The sequence below is a fragment of the Centruroides vittatus genome, unplaced genomic scaffold (genome assembly GCF_030686945.1).
Source record: "Centruroides vittatus isolate TY-2023 unplaced genomic scaffold, ASM3068694v2 contig_918, whole genome shotgun sequence".
In the NCBI taxonomy this organism is placed as follows: domain Eukaryota; kingdom Metazoa; phylum Arthropoda; class Arachnida; order Scorpiones; family Buthidae; genus Centruroides; species Centruroides vittatus.
In genome coordinates this window covers 653,423-665,531 of record NW_027122605.1, presented here as the reverse complement: position 1 = coordinate 665,531, position 12,109 = coordinate 653,423, and the positions used below count along the sequence as shown (strand labels likewise).

The 12,109-nt window shown below is 30.7% G+C and overlaps 1 long non-coding RNA gene across 1 annotated transcript; it reads left to right on the top strand.

The window, feature by feature from the left end:
* The first annotated feature begins 4,792 nt into the window (after positions 1-4,792).
* Positions 4,793-9,124, top strand: LOC136984383 (uncharacterized). The gene is made up of 4 exons (XR_010882181.1): positions 4,793-4,937; positions 5,024-5,210; positions 5,278-5,414; positions 9,057-9,124. It is a non-coding gene; the product is annotated as an uncharacterized lncRNA (long non-coding RNA).
* The last annotated feature ends 2,985 nt before the right edge of the window (positions 9,125-12,109 follow it).

Sequence of the window (12,109 nt, the reverse complement as noted above, 5' to 3'; positions counted from 1 at the left end):
TGCCAAATATAATTTAATCTAACATCTGATAAGATGAATGATAACTTGATTCAGGGGGCACGAAAAGTTTGTGAGAATTATAATTAGGCATTCAATGAGTGTTGCGTTCCAATTAATATTACGAAATAACAAGAAGCTTTGTGTGCTGCAATTTGAAAAAATTGTAGACGTATTAATTCCCACTGTTGTCTATCCATATGTTTGTCTGTCTTTCCTTAATCTCAAGAATGGAGTTAGATAGATGAAAGATGAGACCAGATATGAAAACCTTAGGGGCAGGAGGCCCTGATTAACAATATATAAACTTGCAATGCAAACTGGAAGTCACGTTATTTCAATTCAAAAATTCTCTCTCCCCCGAAAGGTGTTAGATAAAAGACCGGCACAACTCTATTGTTAATTAAAGGAAAAGTATGATGTACAGGGGCAAGCCACTAGCTACTAAAACTGAGAGTATTGTGATGAAAATCCGAAATAATGAAAACAAAAACAAAGCCTTGTAACATTTGTGATAAAAGTGTGAAGAGAGAAGAGAACACAAGATTACTTTTTGATATCATTATTTTTATGTTTCAGATAGCAAAATTCATATGTATAATTTACAATGTCGGTGTAGAACACTAAAAAGTTCAGAATACTTCGAATTTTAACTCGATTGTTTTCAAAAACAAAAAAAAAAAAAAAAAAAAAAAAAATCCAGCAATGAGTTGCTTAACTTTTCCGGATACATTTGGAAGTGCCATCTGTTATCATATTTTATTTTAAAAATTTATATATTTTTAACTATTATAAAATGGCAAAAACTTAATTTTGAGGAAGCGATGAATTTTATTTTAAAAAATTGTAAATGTTAATAAAGAGTAAAATCGTTATTAAGTCCGACCGTACTGGAAATACACACGACCCCATTAGCGAGGTTGAGGCCGAAGTTTTAAACGCGAAAACGTGTACGTCAGACGTTCGGCGCCGCTTTCCTGTAAGCCTAGAAGTTTGACAATGGCATTTGGAATGTCGAGCATGATTCCACTGACTTTCCAAATGCCATTGTCAAACTTCTAGGCTTACAGGAAAGCGGCGCCGAACGTCTGACGTACACGTTTTCGCGTTTAAAACTTTGGCCTCAACCTCGCTATTATCTCTCCACCGACTTGACTTTGACGGTTGGATGGCCGAGCGGTTAAGGTGACAGCCTACCGCTTTGGATGACTCGGGTTCGAATCCGGACGGGTCAAAAAATCCCCAGGAATTTTTCGGGAGTGGTCCGTCCGGATATGTCAGACCTCGTCCCTCACCACCCGGCCGCCACATTGTGGGCCTGGCCGAACCCATAATGAGCTTGCTATAAGAGGCCCTCTTAGTGCCCACAAGGCAGAAAAAGTTTAAAAAACCCTCGACCTTTAATCACCAAAGTTTAATAGCAGTAATCCCCCTAATAAACAAACCTCCTTGCAAAATTTCAGAAATTTTCGACAAAAAGCACAGGAGTTATTAAGCTTCAAAGAAGGTGAACAAAATCATGTTACACGCACACAAATCGTGAATTTAAAGATAAACACGGTTGAATTGAGTTTTCTTAGAAAAGCCTTTTTTGTTCTGTTTTTTCAGAACGATAGAGATAAAAAGACCTGCACAACTTTCCCGTCGTTTTTGTTTTTCATTCAATCCCTTCTGCTCTATGTACTGTACTTTGTGTAATCGAATTTGCTTGTTTCCATTATTTTATTAATTTATTTTTTATATAAATATATAGGGCACGTTTCCTTGTCAAGCAGCTAAGTAAGCAAGCCAATGACGTAGTTCATTTCATATAAAAACGACCTGTCATTGGTTTGCTTACTTAGCTGCTTGACAAGGAGACACTCTCATAGTTTTGTTGTTTGTGTACGGTACATGAAATTTTTGACTTATTAAATTAAGATGTCAAAATTATAACTTCAAAACTTTTTGAAAACAATGCTTTAGAAAATAATATTAAAAAATTAGGCAAATGTTAGCCATATATTAAACGATTTTATTTAAGTATGTTATATTTTATTAGCCAATTTTTTGAAAAGATTTATCACTATATAAATATCAAAATTAGAAATGTTTTTTAACAACTAACAAGCAAAATTTATTATAACATCGTCACATAGCCGGGCTGCGATTTTTAATCATATTTTCAATTTGTTTAATTTTAAATGTATGCTCTCCACCTCAAATTAGTAGTGTCTTGCCCCTGTACATCATACTTTTCCTGATAACAATAGAGTCACTCCGATCATCTATGTAACTCCATTCTGGAAAAAATTTTTGAATTGAAATTACGTGACTTCTGGTCTAAACTAGACGTTCATGTATATTTAATCGGTACCCCTAAGCTTTCCATATTTGGTCTCCACTTTCATCTATTTAACACCGTTCTCCAGATTAAGGAAGGACGGACAGACATGACGAGGACAGTGGGAATTTATAGGTCTACAATTTTTCAAATTGCAGTCCAACAAATATTCAACTATTTAAACATATAATTATTGCATTTACAGTCAGAATTATTAATAAAATTTTAAAAATATTTTTAGCTTCTATGTTAGTCTATATCTGATAAAGTTTCATAATTTGAAATATTTTGTTCTTTAAGCGGCTTTTCTTGCTTATATAATACGTTTTAAAAATATTCATGTAATTGAGTTTCAATTTGCAAATTGCAGACGTAGATTTCTATTGTCATTTGTCTGTGCGTACCTTAATCTCGAGAACGGTGTTAAATAGGTAAAAATCGGGTAAGATTATAGGTTCCGAATAACCATATACGAATTTCCGGTTTGGAACCGGAAGTCAGGTGATTTTTTAAATTAAAATATAGTATAATTAAAAATTGTGACGATGTCACGATAACTAAACGATTTTATTTTTATATATAATATATTATCGAAATAACGTATTAAATTTTAAATTTAAGTTTTTATAGCCTACATAATTAACAAAATTTCTATTTCTCTTGATAACAGTGGTGCTAATATTATAGAAATTATATGTAAAAAAATTAGATTTAAAATTGAATAATTATGATTAATTTCATTCCACCATAATATGAGTATACACAGTATCGCGTTAGCTGCTATAGCTTCAAGGAAACCATGCGAATTTCAATTAGGAAATCTCATGTATTGTACATTATACAGAATAAATCTTTCACATAATCTTACAATACGTGAAGACTGGAGTTAGACAATCAAACATCGTTCATCCGAGAAACGGGCAGAAAACTAAGAACTGAAGATGAATCGGAACTTTCATATAAAACACCGCAGAAGAAGAAAATCGAACTTGTTAATAAAACTACTTCCGGAAAAAAAAATTGAATTTCTTAATAAATTGTAAAAAATAATTTAGTTTAACCAGAAGCATACGTAGAATTCAGTTAATTTATTTATAAAAATTCTTTTTTTATTTTTTTTAAAAACATTTTGTTCATGATCAATTTATTAAATTTAAATAACATGAAATACTCATATTTAGTGAATGAATTCACAGATTAAATCGCACGAACTTTTCATATAGTAGTATATAATTTTTAATACATTTAACTTAATACAGAACATACTGTAGCTGTAAAATTTGCATATTTGTCAAAATTAATTATAAATATATATAATTAAATTATGTAAAGTGTATAATTAAGATGTAATTAATTATACTTTATAAATTTAATTTATGATTTGAATTTATTAATTCATAATTTACAGTTTAATATAATAGGTGAATTTATTCAGAATCTGCATAATATATTCATTTTATTTAAATTACAGTAAAAAATAATAATAAAATATGAAAAATTACAGTAATGAAATGAATATTATATATTCAATTTAATTGCAACTCATATTTAGAGAGATTTTAATATATATTTTTTTTTTATTGAAATGTTTCCTTTTTTTATACAGCTTCGTTGATGAAAACTAATTATGAATTGCAATATAAATGACATTTGTATAAATATAAAAATATATAATTATTTGTGAGTAGATAAATTTAAATAACAATTTATAAATCAATAGAATAATATTAATATATATCATAAGTTATAAGTTACGTATCTTTAATTATTGCACTAGAAACGGTATCTAAAGACGAAGAAAATCAAACAATTATAACATTTCAGTCTTATTAATCGTTGATAAAATAATAGGCACTGATTTCGAAGAATTTTACTTAATAATTCAAATGAGAAGCGTGGGAATTCTTCTAAAATTAATATTTTCTAAGAAAATGCATAAATAATTATGCTTATAACTATTCAAACAATACATTAGGCTCTCTTATACTAAAATTCTTTCTTTTTTTCATTTATAAGTTAAATGGGAAAATATTTTATGTATCCTAGGTTATTGAGATTAAAATTTATTGAGTGCATTTATATTGCCGCTTTTGCAATCTGTAATTCATCAGAATATTTTAAAAATGTCAAATATGTCAAAAAAGAAATGAATTGCAAATTTGAATTAAGGTCGTTGTACAATGATCCTAATTCAAAGTTTCTTTATCTCCGGAACAAATCACAGCGGTGTTTGAAAAATTCATCTATACGTATTAGTTATACTTAAAAACTGATACCAATAAGAAAATTGTTCATTTCCTACAGCATAATTGGCACATTTCTAAAATGAATTGGTTGCATAATTATACACTTACGAAATAGAGTTACAAAAAGGTCATAATAGTTTGACATAGCCTATATTTTGTTTTATAAATAACCACTAATTTTTCATTTTTCTACATTTAAACTTCTGGCTACATAATATAGAGAAAAATAGTCTGCTGTCAATAGTCGATTATAAAAATACATTTTTGAAAGCAACACTTAATCCAGTACAAAATGATGTTCATTTTTCCTTTAATGCAAATACTTTTCTTCATTTATTGCAATGCAGATACAGTACCTGTTTCCAACTGTAGTAAGTATTTCTATTTTTTTTGTCTAACTTATAAATGAGTATAAATATTTAATTCACAATCCTGCTTCTATAATTTTGTTTAATAGGTGGTGTTGAATCGCCATTTTCTATTTATAACGTAAACGTCGATCCCCTGCCTATAAAACTAAATAGTCAAGTGAGTGTATCATTCCATGCTAATAGTTTAAATGCTGTTGAGCGTGGCACCAGGGTAGAAATGAATGCTAAGATTGGACTTCTTAGTTCGTCATGTGCAACAAATAGAAGATTATGGTAAGTGATTTATATTATTAAAAGATATAGTCTAGTTATGAATTCTTTCTGATTTTACTTTTTACAGTTTCAACATATGCGAATTAGTAAGAACTGGTCGCAGTTTCGTGTACCGTCAATGGTGACCAATGTAAACAATGTCCTATACCTGCCGGAAAAATCGAAATTAAAAACTTGATCATTAAAACTCCATTATTGTTGGTTGTAAGTATAATGCTGTATTTTCATTTAAAAACAACTGAAATAGCTATAATTTGAATTAAACAATTTCTTCATATGTATTAAAATTTCAAGTAGTTTTTAATTACAGTTAACTTAATATACTGGAATATTACAAGGCATGTTCAATAAAATTCTGGAAAGTGCCATTAAAATTTGTGAAAATGAGCTACAGCGTAGTAATTTTGTCAAACGAATCTTTCAAGTCAAAGGCAACAGTAACTGCGACTGGTAAAACTGATGATGCGCGAGAACATAAGACAACGGACCTATAAAGTGGCTGTGATGCACGAAGCTAATAGGCTTTTTAATTTTAATGGCATTTTCCGGTTTTCTATTGAATGTGCCTTGTATTTTAGAAATTCAACAGTTACTCATTAAATCATAACCATTATGAAGTAAGATTCTATATTCAGTTTTAAACATTTAATTTTTAACAATATTCATTAGTCTAATGCGTTAAGTGCATTAAGAGCAAAAGTTAAAAGCGTTATATAGATAATTATTATAGAGTATCATTTTTATAACAAATTTAACAAGATCTGACATATCTCAAAACCAAAAATTTGTGAACTACAGTAGAAGGAACTGTAGGAGATATTACTTAAATTCAATACTATATTGATGCAATGGCGTATCTAGCTCGACGCAAGCAGTCGGGTGCAGCGAAACAGAGACCATTGCGGGGCCGGGTGCTTAATAACATGGCAAGAAAAAACTGTTTTTCAAATATTCCATATAAGGAAAATTTGAATATATATGTTATATATAAAACTTAATCAAAAACGTAAAATTTGCTGGACTTTATCAATAATTTTTGTATGACATCTTTCGTTATTAATACACGTGTAGCGCCGCCTTATGTAGGCGATAAGCAAGGTAAGCATTGTATCGAAGCGCATCGTGCAATAGGGTACCGTTTTATCAATTAAAAATGTAAAAAAAACTTAATGAAAATATAAACGCAACAAAAAGCATTTTTAGGAAGAGATCCTTAGTTACTGTTTAAATATACGTTTTTACAATATTTATTTTTACATCAAAAAGTTATTATAAATTATTAATAATGTATACAGGCTTTAAGTTTAAACCAAAGTACAAATATTGTAATTATTACCTTGGATAGGTTTCATTAATTAATTTAATATATTAGGGATTTTTTCATTTTTAACTCTCTCTATCTTACGAATATAAAAAAGGTCTTTTTTCCACGTCCATCGTGAGGCGGCCGGATGAAGGGCGGAGTCGAAAAATTTCTGGGTTGGCGCTTGACCAACAGACTGGTTCCGTGAAGTTTTTTGATTTTTTTTGGGTGTGTACCAGAAATATAGTGTCGGTCTGGTAGAAAGTCTTCTCGAGAGATATTCCATTTCCCTTGCAGGATTATTCGTGTGTTGCGTTGCCTTGCCTCATCAAATCAAAAAACTAATTAATTAAATGAATTGATTCAGATTGAACAATTCAAGTAGAGTGTGTGAAAATAAATCGAATCGTTTTAACTGATAAAGATAAATAATTAGCTGGAGAATGAATACTCAGTATGTTGTTTTTTTTTTTTTTTTTTTTTTTGCTTGGGAAACAAAGAATAATGAGTTTTACTGAAATTACGATCTAGAGAACTAATGTTAATTCAAAAAGTTTATTTTCATTACAGAATAAAACAAGATTTTACTGTCTTGACATTAATGATACTGCATGAAATTTCTCATACTATCAAGCGCGCGTTAAAATTTTGATTTTATAATTATTTTTATTTTCAATTTAATTACAAATCAAAATCTTAATTCGTTTACGTTATATATATATATATATATATATATTATATATATGTAGTAAAAGTTCTAAACGAAGATTATTAGATACGGAAATCAATTACCCGTAGCCTATGAGGGTGTATGTAAGTTGTATTTTCATCAGAGGACCAAGTTCTTGCGTAACAATCTTTTTATGTCTAAGAGTGTTATGTTAACCGGAAACTAGTCCACTATCTGCTTCCCGGATAGCGGATTATCTATTCCTCTGTGTACGCGCAGGAAAGGATTAATGGCAAAACGGAAACACCAAGGTCATTCAATTACTATGCTGCTTTACTACTTAATCTTATTTCTTAATATTGCATATCTTTGAGTTTAATAACATATCTAGAATAATCTTAATTGCATATCCTCGTAAGTGAAAATGTAAAAGGTTTATAGGCAAAAAGTTCTTGTAATATAAGTTTCGCAAAATGGCAATTTTTGGTTTGGGGAAAGTAATGTAACAATCAGTAAAATAAAATCCAGCAACAAGTTGCCATTTGCGACTGTTCCTAAGTAAAAGTGGTCTGTTTTTGTATTCCTGACCTACCTTTAAAGTTTGTCTAAGACCTTTTGAATCACCCTGTATATAATTAAGTACAGTAAGACCCCGCTTAACGCGGGGGATGCGTTCCTAGATGACAGAGCGCTAAACGAAAGAGCGTTAAACGGGGTCATCTTAACATGTAAATAAGGGAGATACGTGAAACAGAACAGAGGATAAGAAAATTTATCAGTTTTTTTTTTGTTTGTTTTATTTTGTAACATTTATTGTTAAATACTTTTTTATTACATTAATTTATTATAGACTTATTTATTGCTAATATCGAAATTTATTCATAAAACATTCATGAAAAAAAAATTCGAGTAACGAAGTTGTTTGTGATAGGTTCTTCCTTATTTGAGGTTCAAAGAAGGTTCTTCCTCATTTGACATCTTTTGTGTCTTTTTGAAGAAGTCATCTAACGTCGTTTGCCTTTTCCTGTATCGTTCAGCAAGCAGTTGTCGATAGCAAGACATCGCATCTATGACACTTCGTCTTACCTTTGAACTTCTATCAAAATTGAAATCATTTTGTATAAACTGATCCATTATTTTCGTTATACTGGTTAAACTTTTTTTTTAGAAAATCCGTTGAAAGTTCCTTTTGTTCCTCATCTTCAGAAACGCTAATTTCTTCATCTTCATGCACCTGTTGTTCTACTAATTCTTTAAGATCGTCGTTGGAAAAACTTTCTCCAGTTGTAACTTGCAACAATTCTTCAATATCCTGCACATTTATATTATCCAACCCTGTTTCATTAGCTACCTTGATAATTTCGTCGACATCAACAATGGATTCTCTGGTGTCAACATCCTTGCTTAGCTCCGGCCATACATTCTTCCATACTCCTTTCAAAACATTTCTCGGTCACCTCATTCCAGGAAAGATTGATGTTGTCTATAGCGTCCATCATATTATAGTTTTTCCAAAAATCTCTAATGGATTGTTTATCTGCTCCATCTATTTTATCAATCAGTTGTCGGAATGTCCGCCGCAGATAATAAGCTTTAAAATTTGATGTTACGCCTTGATCCCAACACTGCGTGCGATCTCGGGTAATTCCAATACTACCGCGTAATACCGAAACAGCGTTAAACGGGGTCTTACTGTATATAATACATCGATAATTAATATCAAAAACATTAAATTGTTTTTTATCTACAATTTTCTGTAGAGATTTACACAAAAATCGCTCGAATTTTAATTGACCCCATTGAAATATTTCAATTAAAACTAACTCATTTATAAATTAATATAATTATTTTTATTATTTATTATAATTTCTAGCGCCGGAGTGCTACGGTCAGCGTTAAAATACGAGGATATGATTATACAAGAAAGTTAATTGGATGCGTTGAAGTTAATAATATGAAAATACAATAAATATGTAAGAAATGAAGTTTTATGAAGTAATTTTATAAAAGCAGCATTTATTCCGAAAAATAATTTAATTAAATGAAATGTTAAAAGTTCCTTAATATTTTCTACATTTTTATGTTTGTAAAATTTTGTAGTTACTTTTAATTAAAAAATATGCCAACCAGTTGCGGAGCTTTCCCGGTTGTTATGAAATTTCATTTTAAAAATAACTTTTATATTATTATTCATAATAAAAATGTGTGACGCCATCTGTTATGAGATTTTGTTATATAAAAACTTTTTATATTATTAATTATTATAAAATGACAAAAAGCTTAATTTTGAGGGTAGAGATGAGGTTTATATATAATATATATATATAAATAAACTATTGTATACTAAAAATTGTAAATACTAATAACGAATAAAATCGGCATTAAGTCCGACCGTGCTGAGATTTCACACCTAACCCCTCTATCTCTCTACCCCCTTGACTTTTATGACTTTTAACTACCAAAATGCATTACTTTTACCACCATTAATGTTCCTTACATACAAATTACCATGCCAAATTTCGTTTCCTAATCTTTACTTCATCCTGAATATTACACGAAATAAACGCCAACAAACACATCTATGAAATTTTTTCTTGATTTTTTTTTTTGAGCTCATGGAATCTCAAAACGTCGAGATTTGCAAAAAACCCGGAAGGTCAAATGTGGCATTATTCGAATACTTTTCCTTGTTATGTATACGTAACAACCGGATAAAATATAAATTTGTCATATGACATGAAAACATAACATATAAAACATAATATAAAAAGTAAAACATAAATTTGCTATATAATATTCTTATTCAACTAGAAATTCTCCCGTCAAGCATGACGGAATATTTTTAATGAGAAAGCAGAGATTGAAGAATTGAGAAGAGCTTCAAGTCGAGCTTTACGTTGTGATGCTGTTTCTGCATCCCTTAAAAAAGCCGTTTTTACTCATGTTGCTAAAATCAGACTTCATGGCCTTCAGGGGTCTCCATTAGTCATATTCTTTTAGATTTAGAATTTATCTGACCAATTCTACTCTTAAGCTTAGTTCATACTGAGCGCGATTCGCTTGCGAAAGCGAAAAACAAAGCGAATACACGTCAGACATAACGTCGTTTTCGGCGAATTTTACCATTTCGCGAATCACTTCGAAGTTCGGAACTGTCGAGCTTTTCCGCTAACGAAAAAATTTCACCACCAATCGTATTCCCGCTAGTTGTCACGTGGTTCTTGTTGTTTTTAAGATGGCTACAAAAACTTTCTCACACAATAGAGTAAATGTTGTAATTACGGATTTTGGTAATTATGCAGTTTAAGGGAATATGAGTTTTTTAATTATTATTTTTTAAAAAGAAGGTATATTTAATAGCCATTCAGAAAAAGCATAACATTTTTCGGTGATCAGTATATAATTTATTCTTCTCGTTTCAGCTATATTTATTTACATCAAGACAATAGACATCTTATGTTGCATCTGATTAATTTTTATGATCATAATATATATCGTGATAGAATTATCGTCGTTAACGAGCAGTTTTACTTTTGTTGTTTTATATATTTATTCATTATTTATTATTATTATCGTTAAGTTATCAGGAACACGTCGGATGCGAGGCGAGAGAGTAGTCACGTGGCCAGATGGCATCGAGAAATGTCACGTGACACAGTTCGTACGCGTCCGCCGTCCAATGTACCGCCCCGCAAGGAAAACAAACTTAAGCAATCGCGTCTCGAACGGAGCACAATCGGTAAGTAGTCCTACGATTTTTTTGTTTATAACACTATATACGGAAAAATGTTATGCGTTTTTTGAATGGCTATTAAATATACCTTCTTTTTTTATAAAAGAGTAATTTAAAAAACTCCTATTCCCTTAAACTGCATAATTTCCCGGATTTTTAATATTTCTCTCACCCAGCATCGTTTTCTTTTTGACGTATCTTTCTTTCTCGATAAATAAACAAACGTGGTTAACGACGAGTACCGGAAGCGGCCATTTTGTTTTTCGAGGTGACGTTTTCTCTCGCTTGCAAATGATTGGCTGCTAAAAATTTGCAATCGCTTTTCGCTTTTGGTCGTATATGGGTCAATTTCGCTAAGCGAATAAAAATCGCTTTTCTCATTCGCTTTCGCTATTCGCTCAGTGTGAAAGCTTAGTTCACACTTTCAAAATAAATACATACAATACATAATAATGATGATTGTTCTTGCCGAAAAGTTCTTTAGAATCACTGTATGTTTTAGTCTTTTAAATTGAGATACTTAAATAAGGGGGCGGCGAATTTTCCTCCGCTCCGGGCGGCTGACACCCACGCTACGCCACTGCCTGTACCACACGTCCTTCATAACGCTGCACCTTGTAGTAATGCCACCTTCAAACTCCATCTTCCTACTATTATGTCAAGTTACCTTGTAGCATTATGAAGCCGCCTTATGCCTGTCTCCTCTGCACCCATTTAATGTTCACTGATCATACCTTTATAGCAGTTTGTTTGCCTTGTATAATTTTCAGTATTATAACCTTTTTATATTAATACCAACTGAAGAGGGACTATTCCGATGCATTTTGGTTATTTTATGTTAATTACTCATCTAATCAAGTTTTTAATGTACACCCCTTTTGTTTTATTAAATGTACAGTACTACATTGATACCTAAGTGTTTGTGCTTATTATCACTGGTGTGATATGTCCTTATTATCTACCTCACATTAGTAGATATTTAATTAATTTAATAAAACCAAGGGCTAAAAGCAATTCTTTGTAATAATTGAGCCGTTTACAGGCCAAATCGACTAACTCCATTTGTAAATCCTTAATCGTCATTATTTTCAAATTTTTCACGTAACTAATTTTATATAAATGTTAACACAAATGCAACTTTAAATTCAAATTTTAAAACTTTTTTAGATGCCCCTATTGTGCCTCACAATAGT